At 38.1% G+C, this 18480-nt stretch overlaps 1 long non-coding RNA gene across 1 annotated transcript in view; it reads right to left on the bottom strand.

The window, feature by feature from the left end:
- Nucleotides 1-4273: 4273 nt before the first annotated feature.
- Nucleotides 4274-18480, bottom strand: part of LOC120310347 — a 53977-nt gene continuing 39770 nt past the window's right edge. The window contains exon 3 of the long non-coding RNA XR_005557326.1: nt 4274-5839. This is a non-coding gene — a long non-coding RNA (uncharacterized LOC120310347). The remainder of the gene's footprint in view (nt 5840-18480) is intronic.

Here is an 18480-nt window from a genome sequence, read left to right as displayed (position 1 = left end):
TTTTTTCCATTTCCCATAATGCCGCAGGAAAAAAGCTGTATGGTAGGCATTATGGGAAATTAAGGTTGCACATGCTGTGATTGGGTGATTGATCTCAAAACTTTTGATCTGGTCTTCTTTGTAGATAGTAGTGGTTATCCAGCCTCTAGTTAGAAACTTATAATAAAGAATCTGTGGGACCTTTCCAGAGAGATTCAGAACTGTTTTATCATTTTAATGTTAAGTTGAAATTGTCTTTGTTGCTATTGGAACAGGTTGCTTTGGCACTGTTCTCTGCTACATCATTTGTTTTATCTGAAAGTAAAAAGTAATGGGTATATAAAACTGTCTTACATAATTAAAAGAAAAAGGTCTGGAAAATTCTAAACACCTCCCCAAATTTACTCAAGGGCTTTTCTTTTTTCAAAATAATTCAGATGTAGACTACACAGGCTTTTAGTTTTTACTAGACCTATGACCTGTTGGGTCATCCTTTCAGATATATCTCCTTAACTAAATAGAGGATGCAGGTTTAGCCACCCAGCCACATTCCCACCATCAGTTGTAGTCATGTGATCCCCGTTGACTGTTTCCCTGCAAGTTTCCTGGTTTCCCCATTAATTTGTGAGAAGGTTCCAAGGAACATTGTAAATGAGGATCACATGGTCATGACGGTGCTGAATAACAGTAGCACAATGGCACTGAAATGGCAAAAACTTTCATTCCCATGGGAGTAATGGGTCCCAGCATTCTGTAAGTTAGCTCATTTGAACTACTTTGGTTGAAAAGGTTTTGTCCTATGATGCATTGTAACCATTGTTAAAGGTTACAGACATGAGAGTTTTAGTGGTAATAATCTGTGACCCTTTGCATCATCGTTTCAGAGTTATTTTCTTACCTAAAAAAAGAATGATCATGGGCTGGAAAAAATCAGTGTGCGCAGGAACGACTTTTGTTGGCTTCCCCATTGAATTTCTTATGGAAAGCTGACAGTGTCAAAAATTCCTTCCTTCCTTCCTTCCTTCCTTCCTTCCTTCCTTCCTTCCTTCCTTCCTTCCTTCCTTCCTTCCTTCCTTCCTTCCAGGAACCAGCTCCCAGTATACACCTAGCAGCTGTTTGAAACTAGGACAGAACCCCCCAGAGGTTCCAAATTTCTGATGGCCACTCCCCCTGCAGCCACATGATTGCATTTGAAGTGCTTGGCTTGTATTTATAACCATTTGCAGCATCCTGCAGTCACATGATTGCATTTTATAATGGTTTTGCCAAAAGTAGGCATTTACTTTCAAGTTTTGCAATATTGGCCCATAGCGAACCATTGCTTAATGACTGCAGCAGTTACTTTATGGCTGTGGTGTTCACTTAATGACTGCCACAAAAAAGATCACTAAGTCTTGTCAGTTACATGGGTAATTTGCTTTATGACCATCACAACTTACAACTATGATGGGCAGGTTCCAATTACAGTTGTAAGTCGAGGAGTACTTATATATTTTATCTTTTCTGGAAATCTGTACCTAAGTACATACAACATGTTAAGATAAAATTGTTAGCATATGTGACTTAGCATGTTTTCCCAACACAGCCAACATAATAAACCATGAGCAAATAAACCACAGGCTAACTTTTTATTTGAATACATTACTGTTGTTGGAGCACTTTACTTGCCCAAGTTTCATTATCTCTGGGCTCATATCTCATGCTAAACCATAGTTTAGTGAGTAAACCACAATAAGCTGGATATAAACAAGGTAAAATGCCATAGATTATGAATTACTGCTTATAATAGCTGGGTCTCACATCACATTAAAACCAAACCAAGCAAATAATATGATTTGGAGTGATTTATTTTGTGGGAAGTCAGCGCCGCCACCCCAGAGAAAGAAATAACTTGGGGAATATTAAAAAGACAGAATATATTTCTCCAAAGCAATAATGGGAGAAAAAAAAATCTAAGACAAAACCAGCCCCGAGAAACCAACACCCTGTCTCTCAGCCCCAAGCAGAAACCAGGTCTGTAGAAAAGCAGATGTGATAATCTTTTCAGAAAGGATGGAGCCAGGAAGCTAGAAGCTGATGAGATGAGGAAGACAAAGACCCCTAAAATCTACATACCCCACCCAAACTCTAAAAGACATGACCTGCAGGACATAATAGGATTAACCCACCAATATCGAAAAGGACACACTTAAAAGCTCAGGTCAAAGTACATGACACAGAAAATACAAAGCCTCAAATAGGAAGAACTCCAAACACAAAAGCCTAAGAAGGTATAAAAATCCACCACTCCCAGCTACATGTGGTCAGTTGTTCCAGAGCCTGTCTTGTGGTTTTGCTCTTCAATAAACTCCAACCTTCTTTCTAAAGCAATCTACATTTGTTTTGTTGAAGACTTTTTCTTTCAACAATTTATTTAAAGAACTTATGGAATCTAGCCTATTTCACCAAATACTGATATGGTCATGTAAATCAGAGGCTAGCCCCATTCTTTCTTCTTCTAAGAGCAACTGTTCACATAATGCAGTGGTTCTCAACCTTTTTAATGCCGTGACCCCCAACCGGTCGTAAGTCGAGGACTACTCAACTGGTGCAGCACCATTTGCAGAATGGGACTTTTGGCGGGCTCAGCAGGGCAGAGACAGCCTGGACAATTCCTATTGGCTTTTGAAAGCCAATAGAATTAGACTCTATTCAAGAGAGTCTATTCTATTGGCTTTCAAAAGCCAATACAATAAAAGGGAATAGCACAGCTAAGGAAAAGGGGAAAAAATGACGGACTGCGTTGTCTGGCGATCCCCGTGAAATGGTCGTTCGACCCCAAATGGGGTCGCGACCCACAGGTTGAGAACCGCTGGTTTAGACAAAATTTAGTTGTATAATATGGCTTAGTAGGCTCCTAAGCCTCTCTTAAACTTGCTGATTCAATATAGTTTTATTTATTGCATTATATCAGTGGTTCTCAAGTTATTTCTTTCTCTGGGGTGGCGGCGCTGACTTCCCACAAAATAAATCACTGCAAATCATATTATTTGCTTGATTTGGTTTTAATGTGATGTGAGACTCAGCTATTATAAGCAGTAATTCATAATCTATGGCATTTTACCTTGTTTATATCCAGCTTATTGTGGTTTATTCACTAAACTATGGTTTAGCATGAGATATGAGCCCAGAGATAATGAAACTTGGGCAAGTAAAGTGCTCCAACAACAGTAATGTATTCAAATAAAAAGTTAGCCTGTGGTTTATTTGCTCATGGTTTATTATGTTGGCTGTGTTGGGAAAACATGCTAAGTCACATATGCTAACAATTTTATCTTAACATGTTGTATGTACTTAGGTACAGATTTCCAGAAAAGATAAAATATATAAGTACTCCTCGACTTACAACTGTAAATTGGAACCTGCCCATCATAGTTGTAAGTTGTGATGGTCATAAAGCAAATTACCCATGTAACTGACAAGACTTAATGATCTTTTTTGTGGCAGTCATTAAGTGAACACCACAGCCATAAAGTAACTGCTGCAGTCATTAAGCAATGGTTCGCTATGGGCCAATATTGCAAAACTTGAAAGTAAATGCCTACTTTTGGCAAAACCATTATAAAATGCAATCATGTGACTGCAGGATGCTGCAAATGGTTGTAAATACAAGCCAAGCACTTCAAATGCAATCATGTGGCTGCAGGGGGAGTGGCCATCAGAAATTTGGAACCTCTGGGGGGTTCTGTCCTAGTTTCAAACAGCTGCTAGGTGTATACTGGGAGCTGGTTCCTGGGAGGGAGGGAGGGAAGGAAGGAAGGAAGGAAGGAAGGAAGGAAGGAAGGAAGGAAGGAAGGAATTTTTGACACTCACTGTCAGCTTTCCATAAGAAATTCAATGGGGAAGCCAACAAAAGTCGTTCTGATTTTTTCCAGGCCATGATCATTCTTTTTTTAGGTAAGAAAATAACTCTGAAACGAGTCCTAGTCTGCAAACGGTGCTGCAAGTTGTCTGCAGCGAAGGCAAGCTGTCTGGAAGCTTCCACCCCTCCCTGCTGAGCAACTACTAAAAATGTAAGTAAAAGAGGGCCAGGGGTGGGAGGTGGGAGGCCAGCGGACGCAGGGAGGGTTGCTGGCCCGTGTGGGGCCCGGCGGGTGCCTTACCTCCCTTGGGCTGGACCAGCTGGTGGCCCAGCCGGTGGTCACCCTGCGCCATCGCTGCCCCTTGCCAGCTACGCCTCGGCCGGCGCAGGGGGTGGCACCACGCATGCACAGCGCTCCTGGGCAGGGAAAGTCCTCGACTTACGACCGGTTGGGTAGTCCTCGACTTACGACTGGTTGGGTAGTCCTTGATTTACGACCGGTTGGGGTCGTGGCATTAAAAAGGTTGAGAACCACTGGTCTAAACTCAACCAATTACAATGTATTCAATTGTAGTGAAGCCTAGGCAATCAATGTAGAGATAACAAACCAACCACTGTGGGGAAGAGGTGTGTTTCTCTCTCCAGCAATATTCCAGGGTACCTTTAATAAACTGTGCAATGAAAATAGGAAAAGTCTATTTTTCTTACCATACTTTGCCCCATAAAGTGGGTAAAGTAAACTTATCTGTTTGCAGAGAGTAGGATTCCACTCCTCAGAAGTGTTCTGTTCCATTCTGTAAATTCAGAGGACATATTTACATTTTTTCCCTTTCTTTGATAATCTAGTATAGAATGTTCTTCAGGGTTGTCTTGACATGTTTACAGTTCCTTTTATGGCAGTTGTTTCCACTCTTCCATCTTGTAAGTTATTTATATTTCAGTTGCCAAACAATTCCCAGCTTTCCATTCGTTTATGACATGTCCTCCTTCTATAAGCACAAGCTGTCTTCCTATCTACTGTTGTATTGGTTTGTGTGGGTGTCTATGCATTTATAGTTCTTTTAAGAATAGAGCTAGAATTAATCAGAATTAGCAAAGGTGTTACATCACCACAGGTAAGGTCATTATATATATACGGATTCTTTGGGGGAAAAAAGGAGTCTAAAAAGTTAAGAAAAAAATCTGTTCAGGACATACATATATAAAAAGAAATTTTTAAAAAAGCATTTATTGCCAAGCAATGGTCAGAATGTAGATTGTTGCAACTCATCCTTGCCCAAATAGCCAAGGAAAAAAGAGCAATTATAAAATTGGTAAGAGTTCTCTTTGCTTCCCCCTTTTTATCATAAAGAAACTAGCTTCCTTGAAATGAAATAACTTCCTTGAGCCCAAGAGCAAGATGATTGGACGAGGGAAGAGTTCATCCAGTGTGCAGAAGGGTGTTTATGGGTCAAAAAGTCAAGATGGCAATCATAACTATATGACTGAACCCTGGCCTTACAACATACATAGAAAGAAGGCATTGGTTTGATTTTGTAACTATAGCTGTCTTGACTTTTTTTGACCGCCCCCCCCCCCCGAATCCTGCTAGTGTCCACAAGCTCCGGTCCTACAAATAAAAAAATCCAGCTTTGCTCTGGTTTCAAATATAATGAAAAAAAAAAAGCTTAAAAGAAAGTCCTAAAGGTACTTTCTATCAAAAAGCAATGGGCTTTCTTGTTTTGCTAGAAAACATTTTGCTTCTCATCCAAAAAGTTTTCTTCAGTTCTGACTGGTGGAGAATGGAAGGATTCATGTGATCATTAGCCCTCTTTCTGAGTGCTATTAAAGCCACTTGAAGGTTTATCTGTGCCCTCAGGGTCACTTGACTCCTGTAGTCTGCAGTATTTTCTCCTGGAAATCCTTTCATACTCCTGCATCATTTGAAGGGTGTTCATCCCAAATGGCACAGCTAAATGCCCACGAAGATTCTCAGTCATCCGAGTCTTGGTTGTGTCAAAGATGCTTTCTCCATAGACACTTAAAAAGAGACAATCAAAACAAGCCAATGTCATCTAACAGACAAGTCCAGATATGCTTTCGATGTGGACTAATTTTGAAACAGGTTAGGGTTAATTTACATTTGCTGAGAGTATGACTACCTGAGCAGGCAAGTCTCTTCTGGTGGTGCAGAATGAGTCATCTTAAATTCAGGTCACTTTCAGGAGAATGAAATATTATCAATGCACTGTTATTATATATCTCATTTGCCAGAAAAGATAATATGTGATCAGTGTTCCAGCCTATTTATTTTTTGCATTTTATTAAAAAGCTTTATGGTTGTTCTCACTGCAATCACAGAGGGATGAAAGAAAATGCCTGCCTTCTACCCTGGGCTGATCCTTAGCTCTAATAAGAAGTGAACGTTATGGGAGTTAAAATTCAAAATTTCAGCAGGTCATCAGGGTGAGGAAGGCTAATGTACTTGGTAAGATGGTTGTACAAAATAAAGCCATTTAGGGCATTGTTTTCTCTCTCTCTCTTTTTTTTTTTTTTTGCAATTGGCAAGTCTGTTACACATGGCCTTAGCAAGGAAGCAAGATGGAATTTACCCGAATACATAGGAAACAAAGAGCTTGCAATCATTTACTTCCTTAAACATCCTGCTTGCCAAAGCATTTAAGGTTGCTACGTGATAACAAAGAACTGCCAACTGCATAGGTACAGAATCTAAACACAGTATTCTTAATCTTACTTTTCACTAAACACAGTTTCAATACTCCAGACTTGTATTTATTATTTATATAAAAAATGACACTAAGAAGAAATTCCTTATCCTGCTGTTTTTTGCTACTTTATGGATGCTTTATTTAAGAAATTGTAGTAAGATGCTGTTTTGAAGTTTGGTAACACTTTGGTTAATTTTGCAATTGAAATATCCCATCAATGATTTTTTTATATAATTTCAACAAAAATAGTAGCATGATTTCTATCCAGATTTGCTTATTGCATTGCCCTGATGCAGAACAGGATGTTATGTCAAATGCAGTTGATACTGCATGACCTTTTAACGTCAGTAGAATCCTTGAAAAAATGTCCTATTATATATTATAAAGGCTCCCAAACTTTCTAGAATCATATTCCTATTTTCATATTTTAGCAACCCATATAGCTTTTACCTCTTCACCTCTCATTTAACCCATGCTTCTTTAACCATTATTTCAATCCATGTTTAAAATTAAAAACAATCACATTACATCATGTTTTATCTTAAATTTTAAACAAATATCTTCTAAGAAAATTCTAATGAAAACATAATGTTAACATTTTTGTTTGTTTGCTTCTTTATTCAGTTTATATGGCCATCCATCTCACATACAAGAAATGAACCAGATTTAATGTGAAGGGTATTGTTTTCTTCACAGGTTGGGAAAACCTAACTTTTGAAAAACTAGCGTGCACAAAGCAGGATTGTTTCTGACAACCAGTAAATTCCTTTGTTTCATTTTTATTGTGGGTGAAATTGAAAAGCTGCTTCATGGAGTGACATGGGGAAAAATCATAGACATGATACCTATTGGTTTTTCCCTAACTTTTGAGTAAATTTTAAAATATTTCATTCTAAATTTCTCAAATCTGAATTTTTAAAATTATTTTCACATTCAAATTATGTTTTATATCAAATGCTTATGGGCAGTTAACTGACATCAGTGTTAAAGCATGCTAATTTATGAGTAAGGTCGCCAGAATAGATGTCTGGAAAAATAGCAGATGAATATTGTCTGCAAGACAGTCCAAGTAAATAATTTGGTTGTGCACATCCTCTTGACAGTGTTCACGGTAACTTTGATTTTCAACAAGTGAGAATTAACAAAATGTTAGGGATCTCAGTTTGTGTTTAATGTTTAAAAGTGGATTCTTTTCTGTTTAAGTTTTAATAATGTATTATAGTATTATTTCAGCTTGAATTACTTTGAAAACATGCACAACCACGAACGCAAAGCCAAAAAATAGCAAGGCAGCCCACCATCTTAAACCCCCCTGCAACTCAGACTAACCTGAGCACAACTAAGCCCCCACCCAAACAGAACACTCCCCCCAGCCAATCAGAGCACAGCCACACCCCCCCAGCCAATCAGAGCACAGCCAAGCCCCTAACCAATAAGAACACACCTCCACTCAATCAGAACACAGCCAAGCTCCCACCCAATCAGCTCATACCCCCACTGGCAGTTAAAAGGAAGAAACAGCTAAGACCACACATTGCTCCTCGAAGCACGAAGCTGAAAACACCAGCCTGAAGATGACGAATGGGACTTCGTCGAAACGTCGCCAAGACATTTCCAATTTTACGCTGGAGAAAACCCGAATAACCAAAGACCTACATACAAACACCTGTGAAAACCTCACTTAGTTATAATTAAATTTTGAATGTTGTAAAAGCAAATCAGTACTGCTCCTTTGAATTTGGACCACTTTTTAGGTTTACTCTGAGTATTTCCCCGCTTTTAACATAATTTGATTCTAAAGCCTTTTTTTTTTGTTTCTTACACCTGTAATCAATCAAAGCCCCACAGAGAAGCAGGAACAGGAAGAGGCAAATCAAAATAATAGAATTATGTAGCATTTAAACAGAATTTAAATTGGGCAGATAAACAAAGTATAATTCACTTTCCACAATAAACAATGCAAAAGGCTCTGCCTCCTCTTGCATCTGACCATCCTTTAACAAAGGTATATACTCACTTTGATTGCATCAACCCATGGTTGGTCACAGGAAATGGCTAGATTTACAACCATTCCTTTAGTGACCAAAGTTACAATGGCAGTAAAAAGTGACTTATGACGGCTTTTCACACAACCATTGCAGCATCCCCATGGTCAGATGATTAAAATTCAGATGCTTGGCAACTGACTCATATTTATGGGGGCTGCTGTGTCCCAAGGTCATGTGATCACTTTTTGTGACCTTCTGACAAGCAAAGTCAATGGGGAAGCCAGATTCACTTAAGAACTATGTTACTAACTTAGCTGCAGTGATTCACTTAAGAACTGTGGCAAGGAAGGTTGTAAAATGGGGCAAAACTCACTGAACTATCTCACTTAACAACAGAAATTTTGGACTCAACTGTGATCCTAGGTTGAGAGCTACCTCTAGAGTTTTAAACTTACATAAAATTCAGCATCTTGAGTTGGTCTAGATCAGTGGTTCTTAACCTTTTTGAACGAATCGCCCCCTTGAGCCAATGAGGAAGTTGTCATCGCCCCCCTCCCCCAACATAACCTCTCAATCACAGCATAGGAAATAATTTTTCAATTTATGCAAACACTTTTTTTGTTTTCTTTAAAATTGTCATCAGGACATATCGATGCAAATAATTTATTTCCAGTCTTTTTCTCATATCTCAACTGTGTGAAAATTTTTTGGTGCCACCCGTCACTTTATTCCCAAACTTCGTGCTATATGTATTTCATTATTATGTTATTTATTCAAGACACTTAAATGTAGTGACCACTGAAAACAAAATTCAATTGAAAGAAAGTGAAATGCCCGAAAAGAAAAACAGTAACATTTAATGATTGAATTACAAGTGAAATTTAAGATGCAAAAAGAAATATAAAAAGGGCATAAGAACAAACCACAATGCAGGAACTAAGAATTTCAAGACAAAAACTCTAAAACTAAATTAAGATTCAAGGGAAGTATATATAGTCATGCACACTGTAAAAAGGATTAAAAAGACACAAAGAAAATATAATATCGAACTGGAGTGCACGCTAAAAAAGTACAATACAAAATATTTTACAGAGCCACTCAGCATGTGATGTTTCGAAAGAAGCGCTCCCCCCTCCATCAAATATACAGCGATTCACTGTACAAAAAAGTCTCAAAAATGTCCCCCAAACTTCTCGCTCCATCGCCCCCATATCGCCCCCGTGTCGCCCCTTTCTGTTCCATCGCCCCCCTAAAAAACAAAATCGCCCCCTGGGGGGCAATATCGCCCAGGTTAAGAACCACTGGTCTAGATTAGGGGCCCAAACTCTTCAACTCATTGACCCCTTCAGGAGCTTTCCGATTGTTCATTGATCCCAAATATTGACTGTATGAAAATAATTTAATAAATACTACTAATAGTATTACAAATAATAATAGCAACAATGATATTGACCCCTTCAATAATGCCAATGGGGTCAGTATTGACTACTTGGGGAACCCTAATTTGGAGTCAGAGAGATTGTCAATTTCAATCTGTGAAATAGTAGAATTGTAGTATACAAGTCTAATTTCAAATTCTGGCTTTCACATATTCAATATATTCCACATACTCAATATATTTCCACACATTCAGACCAATATCTGCTCTGGATCCATACATAATGTCAAAACCCAGGTAAGCTTTTATTTGTAATTAGCAAGCTATAAGCAATGGAGGGAGTAATAAGATGGCAGATTCTTGTTTAACTTTTCCTGTGACTTAGATTTTACAAATGGAGGCCTAGACTACGTTCAGATATTAAACTCTCTGGCTTTAGCTTGGTATGTTGTGTACATACAGTCAAGTGTGGTTTATCAATAAATCATGGTTATACTAGCCATGTTTGGATGTGAAATGAGCAGATAATTGCATCCTATGTGTATCCCAACTGGACTTGCCTCCTGAAAAAGCACCTTTGGGATAACTATGACCTGGATGGTTGAGAATCTCCATAGACATCCTACATGTGCAAACTCAGATTCAGAATTGGTTATAAAAGTAGCAAGAGCTGAGGAAATTTGGGAACTTTGGGTGGTGTGGAACTTTTGTTATGGTTCTCTGGCTTCTTCCAACATATGGCTCCCTTTCATGTTACAAAGGAAGGTATAACATTTTACTAAAGATGATTAAATGTATTCCTGTTTAATATGCATATATACATTTCTGCCTTTTATCTTTGAGAATTCCAACTCTTTAGAGAAGATGCCAACTTCACTCAGCGGGAAACAGTTCTCAAATGTTTCCCTTGACAATCTGTTAAACTGGCTTAATGATAATAGATTTATGAAAGCAACAATCAATAAACAAGTTCACAGTGATGATTCACAGCATGTGCTTTTTGTTGTATGTAGGTTACAAGATGTTCTGCCTGGAGCTGAAATAAACTTCCTTTGTTTGTGTCTCAGGCATCTCTAAAGCCCTATTTCTGAACAATGGCAACTATCTATTGCCTTTACTCCTAAATATTGTAAGTGCAATTGTCCATGAATTAATGAAAAATTCTTTTCTGGTGCATAAGTAAAAGGAAAAGAGGGGAAGCACTGAATGCAGAGATACATAGCCAGCATTTTTTAAAAATGATTTCCCCTAGTTTATGACTCAAATTTAATGGCTATGTTTACATACCCTATTAAGTTAAAGGCAAACTATTTTATGGCTTAGCATTTTTTGTGACATGTATTTAACACAAAGATACAATTGAAAAAAATGGATATAAAAAGCAGCAATTGAACCCATTTCACCAAGCAGGTAAGATTCTAGTTCCTTTCACAATATTGTGACAGGCAAAGGTTTTTCCAGTCTTTTCCACTGAGGAGGTGCAATGAAGAAAAATGCTATGAAGAGCATCAATTTCATGGGAAGAAACATGTTTCTAACCCATATTCAGAACATGTTTTCCCACTTATAGCAAATACCACCGTCAAAATACTTCCATTATGCTAAGACAAGTATGGCAGTATAGGCTGTGTCCTAGGTTTAGATCAGTGGTTCTCAACCTTTTTAATGCCGCAACCCCAACCGGTCGTAAGTCGAGGACTACCCAACCGGTCGTAAGTCGAGGAGTACCCAACCGGTCATAAGTCAAGGACTTTCCCTGCCCGGGAGCGCCACGCATGCGTGGTGCCGCCCCCTGCGCCGGCTGAGGCGTAGCTAGCAAGCGGCAGAGATGGCGCAGGCCGACCACCGGCTGGGCCACCAGCTGGCCCAGCCCAAGGGAGGTAAGGCACCCGCCGGGCCCCACGCGCGCCAGCAACCCTCCCTGCGCCCGCCGGCCTGCCACCTCCCACCCCTGGCCCTCTTTTACTTACATTTTTAGTAGTTGCTCAGCAGGGAGGGGTGGAAGCTTCCAGACAGCTCACCTTCGCTGCAGACAACGTGCAGCACCGTTTGCAGAATGGAACTTTTGGCAGGCTCAGCAGGGCAGAGACAGCCTGGACAATTCCTATTGGCTTTTGAAAGCCAATAGAATTAGACTCTATTCAAGAGAGTCTATTCTATTGGCTTTCAAAAGCCAATAGAATAAAGGGGAGTAGCACAGCTAAGGAAAAGGGAAAAATGGCGGACTGCGTTGCTTGGAGACCCCCGTGAAATGGTCGTTTGACCCCAAATGGGGTCCCGACCCACAGGTTGAGAACCACTGGTTTAGATTTTCCCTCAATCTCAAACTTCCTAGATGGCTCTAGATCAGTTTCTACTTTATAGCATACATTTCATTGTCACAATTCTACCAGGCTACTCACATATTCTTTACAAATAATCCTCAAATCATCTGATCCACCATCAATCCTTTCATCATGTTCTGCATTTTGTAAATTGAAAACCCTTTTAACATAGTTTTGGCCATTGGTCTGGAAAACATGAGCTTGCAGAGAACAATGTCACCTGTCATTATTTAGCTCAAACTGGGCAGATATCAGCACAGAGAACACTGGTCAAGGTACACACACTACCCCGAATGGATCATTGAATGTACCTGGAGTTTCCAGTGCTCTGTGAGTTAACAAATATGTGTTCCTTCTTCCTTTATAGAAAGAGGACCACGCACCTTTTTTGTCCATACAAATATATTTTCCTGCTGGTTTTGAAACATTCTTCGTAAAACACTGGCAAGAGGCTATTTCAAGGGAGCATTTATTTTTGAATGTATGAACAAATGCACTGCTGCTTTGTGGTTAACCTGTTGTGATTGACAGAATGATATTCAGCAGCAGAGGTATATGGTAAGGCTTATTTATGTATCATACTGACATCCAGGTGGATAACAACATGAAATAAAATTTAATGAAAGCAATAGAATAGTAAATTAAGCTGTAAGAAAATGGCACTCAATCCAATCATGGAAAAAAATAGACTTCCAATACGCCAAGGAACAACTCCATCTTCATGGTCTTTTTGAAAGTACTAATGAACATCTAGGTGAAGACTGTTCCAGAAATGGGACCAGCATGGAAAAACACCATTTTCAGGCTTCTACACCCTTTCATCTCATGTGTGAAGGACTGTAAATCTACCTAAAGCAGTCAGATATACTACATATTCCTTCCAGTAGAGAAAGCCCTAGAGATTTACCGAATGCTCCTGGGTCAGTCATCTTCCCCTAAGCCTAGTCTTTCACATTAGAATGGGGAAAAGATAAAATAAGAGGTGAGAGAATGTTGAATTGTGCTAAGAGCTTTTTGGAAAGACATATCAACATGCACAACAACAAAAACTTTATAAGCTGTTTCTCACAGAATACATTCCAATAAATTCCTCTGTTTCAGAGATAGGTGACATAGTATACAAATTTTATTTTTTTAAATTATATGGAATGCAAACTGCCAATCTCCAGGACAATTTCCAAAGAATGCCTGTAGTTTCCACATAAGGATTATAATCAACCCTAGAAGGTAAAATGAGTGGATGGCCACAACCACATGTACTTGAAAGTATAGCCATTTAAACTGATAGTATAACTGAACTCATTTAAACAATGTCCTAAATTCCTTTCATATTCATATGTTAATTCATATGTTAATATATATGGCTAGTCCATATATGATGCCATACACTAAATTCCTTTCATAAATTATGTTCAGAAATAAAATATCAAATAGTTAATAATTCAGATATTTCCTAGATTAAATGTTCATTGTAAGTGGCCAAGTTGTTTAAGTAGCAAAGCAGGGTGTTCCTTATGTGTTCATGTCTCATGTCATCAACTACCTCAGTATTTCTCAACCTTGGCTATTTTAAGATGTATAGACTTCAATTCCCAGAATTTCCCAGTCAGTATGAAGTTGAAGAGTTTTGAAGTTTTGAAGAAGTCCACACTTCTTAAAGTTCCAAGGCTGAAAAACACCAATCTATGCTCATTAATACTATCCTAATTTAGCTGTTAGAAAAGCTAAACTAGGAGGGAAAAGACTGATATAAATAATAAAGACAATTTAATAGTAGAAAATATGTTTAGCTAGGATTGAACTGGCAACTTAGTTGTGTATAATCCTTTATCTACAAATCAAGAAATCATAAAAGTAAAGGTCAACTTAACACACAAAAAAAGAACCAGACTTCAGTTTATACTTGCTGCAAATGATAATCTATTACAAGACGGCAAAAATAAAGCATTGACTAATGTTTTCAATTCTTCACTGGCTGCTTAATTAAGTAAAGCCCCCCAGGCTATTTTCACTCACATAACTTTGTCCTGTCTTACTATATAAGAAACTTCAGAAAAGAGAAGTAAGAAAGGATTATATAGGGTAGACTATGAATGTTTCCTTGTTTCTACAATTTACAAGAATTACTACAGCTGATTTTTCTAAAAACAGGGCATTCATAAGGCTGCTTTACTCAATGGACTGTACTCTATTTGGTATATACAACAGTAATTGATTTATAGTTTTCTCCCTCCTTCCCAGCAGTCATTCTGTCTCTCACATCATAAAGGGATTGGCTCATTAAAACAAGACATGCATAACTGAGTTTGAATAAATCTTTTCCTATATCCAAACCAGCAAATCTTTTGTATTTATGGTTTAAATAGTTTATACTGCTATGAGAATTAAGCAAGGACCAGACAAGTAGAACATACTGTCACGGTGCTTGGTCATGGGAAAGCAAAATGAGGTGGATCATGGAATCATGTGTTTTTATGTGTATTACTTTGAATAGTCATGGGCACCATTTCGACTTTTTAGACACACAAACACGGATAGCCTAGACTTGAGGAAAATTAGTTTTAAATTCTGCTGTTTATTCTGTGCTGGGACTCCATTAAATTTGGCCAAGAAGTTATTAGGTTAGCATTTTGATGAAGCACATCTTTATTCTCAAAGGTGGACAGATTCACGGACTTACAGCTTGGTCTCATATTTGGCAGTCTCTGAGTCTAGAGTGCTCTTAGAAATGCACCGTTGATTTTGACAGAGCTATATTAACTTAAATCAACATATTGTGGATCAAGAAATAGCCTCTCCTTCATATTTTTATATTACCTTTTTAGAATGTTAAATATTTATAATTCAATTTTGCCATCTTAGCATAAGCAATTTGTTCAGATTTATAGTTATATAAATTAGAGTCACCTTGGGCTAGATGACCGGCATATAAGTTTGACAAATAAATAAAAAAATATATTTGTGATTAAAGCTTAAATACAGTAGGAGCTGTTCAAGGCAGCTTATATAAATTTAAAGTTTATTACATCAGGGTTATTAGAAAAGTATCATATTTTACTTTTATTTTAACATAAATAAAGTATTACACAGGGACATGAAACCTTTTCTTCTGCTGTGTAGATCTCAGTTCACGCTCCAAACTCTAATGTTGTTTGTGAAGTATTGCCTTAAGTATGTTAAATAAAAGCAGCCATTGTGATTTGTAAACCATAGTTTACAACAACATCCAGGCAGTTGTGGTTTATTAAATAATGGTGAAACATGCTGCAGTTTAGCATGTTGTGAAAGCTTTAAGAGTATTTTCACAGAGAGTTTGCACTGCACAATTGATTTCTCTGATTCACAGAACATTCTGTACCTCCAGGCATAATCATCTTCCATTTATAGCTCTCCTGTGCCTCCCTGCTCATGCGTCCATTCGTCTTTTATGTTTGTTTGTTTCCATAGTAGTAGCTCTCTTCCTTGTCCATAATCTAATTGCAGCCAGGATTTCAGTTGTGTCATTCACTGTTCTATAAATGCACTCCTGAAGAAGCTCATACTTGATTTTTTTTCTTAAAAAATTGTCCCTGTTATGCTTGATTCCTCACATTATCCACCGATCCTGCTCAAATCTCACAATCTGTTTCTTCTTTTGAAGATGGCAGGACAGTTTATACTCATCCTTGAGAAATGTATTAATGCTGTGCCTGTTGTTTATCCTGCTTAAATTAGCAAGGACAACATATACACTATGCAAAGCCAGGCCAGTACACATTCATTTCTCATTATGTCACTGAGAGAAAAGATGCCATTTCTCTGCTTATGTGTAAGATAATCCAGCTTCAATGCCTGATTAGCTGCCAAGTTAAAATGGATCCTTGAGGGTTTTTCCTTTCACCACTGTACTTATTTCACAGATTCCTTATGGCTGGTTTTTCCATTTCCTTATAGTTTGCATAAACATGTGGAGTTGCACCTCTTTGTAGTAAAAGCTTTCCAGGCCAGGAAATTTTATGGAATCAGTCTAGAAAAAGTCAGGGAGTAGAGGTCTGGATAAGGATCAGAAGACTTGTTGCTCAGATATTTAATTCACTGTCTATCTTGAGCTATTCCCAGATCCTTCTTCCTAACCTACTTGACAGATTTATTATGAGTGAAATGGGATGCTATCCTGAGCAATTTTAAGAAAAGGAAGGGTCAACACACTAAATAAGATGTCAGGGAAAAGTTGTTGGCAGTCATACTTCGTTGGCTATGGATAGAAAAATGGGATTACTTTTGACTCTAAAATGGGAGCAGTATTCAAGAAAGCTTTCATAATCAACAATGATCTTGATTAACTTAAGAGAGTAATTGAGTTATTGTGTTCACACAGCCTGCTAAATTATAATGAAATTAGTTTAGAAAAGGGGTTGGTGGGACAAGAGGGGTCTTCACAAAATTAGTGTGAACAGTCACAAAGCACATGAATTGAGTGAGGGTGTTCTTCTTCCTCTCCACGTGGTTTCCAATATTTTCCCATCTAAGATTTAATGATGACTAATTAAACTATCAAGGTCAAGTGAATCAAATCCTCTTTCTAACTTTTAAAAAAGGCACTCTAACTCTATTTTGGCCATGATGCTGAGGGTAGAAATTTTTAGAAGGTTATGAGTGTTAGAAGAGATTGCATATTTCCTCCTTCCCATTTGGAGAATTTGAGGAAGCATCTGGTCTTTTTTGTTTACTTCCATTACATTCCCCAGGAAGCTGGACTGAAAGAGTTCCTAAGAAAGTATTATTTTTATGGACAATCTTCTGACTTCCTGAAAACGGCTAGTTTATTAATGCTCAAGGGAAAGGTATCACGAATGCATTCTAATTTCCATTAAGAGCCTCAAGACTAGGATTAACCAATAAAAAAGTTGGGACAACATGAAATAGACAACTAGTATTCTGCAGATAAACCCCACAATGCATATCAACTGGGAGGAAGAGCAGGAATTCTTGATGCTATCTAGATGAATGCATGTTTACTAATTCTACCAAATTCCCCAGCCACGGCCAATGCTGAAAATTCTAGGAGTTGATGCCCATTCATCTAGATGACACTGTGATGAAATGTCTAACAGGATCTGAGAAAGCAGAAGAGGAAGCAGCACTACTGAAAAAGAGACAACTCAGCCCAGGAGAGGTGAATGTTGTGAGAAAAAGGCTCAAAGGTACTCTACCTTAACAGGATAGGTATAAATTCAGCTGGATAATTGTTATGAAAAGGGTTCAAAATTCTGTTACAATAAATTAAAGTGATTCTTATTGCCTAAGTTTACCTGCCATGATGGATTTGATGAACACCTAGATTAGAGAAACCTAGACTAGACCATTTTAACTGAATCACTTTAGCCATAACACGTAAGACTGTTCATGAATTCTATTGATTTTGTACAGGTTCAAACTACATTTTCTAATGGAATAATGGATGAATAGTGAAAGAAGTGATTCTTTAGATATTGCTGAACTACAGCTCCCAGAATCCCTCAACAGGGCCAGTGTTGAAAGCTGTAGTTCAGTAACATCTAGAGTTCCACAGATTGACTAACTTTATAATACAGCCTTCTGAGATGACTAGGAAGATGCAAATAATAAGGCTCAGTAGAAACCATAAACTAAAAGAAAAAATCCCAACTTCAGTAATTATGGTGAATAGTTAACATGTTAAATCAGAATGTGTCTATTATAAAGAAGTCAATACCATGGGGGAATTCTTAGAAAGTGACTTGAAAATACATTAAAATAGTTTTGGTTACTATCACATATGGAACAAAGGGTATGGTGGCTCAATGGTCAAAGATGCTGAGCTTGTCAGCTGGAAATCTGGCTTCAAAACCCAAGTGCTGCATGATGGGGTAAACTCCCATTACTTGCCCCAGCTCCTTCCCACTTAGCAGTTTGAAAGCATGCAAATGCGAGTAGATAAACAGGTACCATTTTGATGGGAAGGTAACAGTTCCATGGGGCTCAGCATGACCACAGAAAAGTCTTTGGACAATGCTGGCTCCCTCAGCTAAGAAATGGAGCTGAGCACTGGATAAAGATAAACCTTTAACTTACTCTTCTGAGATTCGAACCTGGGCTGTCTGCATGTTAGGCAGATGTTATAACCTCTAAGCCACAGGCTCTCCTCACTTTGTCAGCTGTATCAGGAGAGAGACAGGGGGAGGAGATTTTTACCTTGATTTTTACCCATATTTGGGCTGACAGGGTGTTCATTCAAGGTAATATATATATATATATATATATA

The sequence above is a fragment of the Crotalus tigris genome, unplaced genomic scaffold (assembly GCF_016545835.1).
Source record: "Crotalus tigris isolate CLP2741 ecotype Arizona unplaced genomic scaffold, ASM1654583v1 scf7180000018168.854452, whole genome shotgun sequence".
Lineage (NCBI taxonomy): Eukaryota > Metazoa > Chordata > Lepidosauria > Squamata > Viperidae > Crotalus > Crotalus tigris.
The sequence above is the reverse complement of the archived record's forward strand: the minus strand, read 5'-3'. Positions and strand labels throughout refer to the sequence as shown.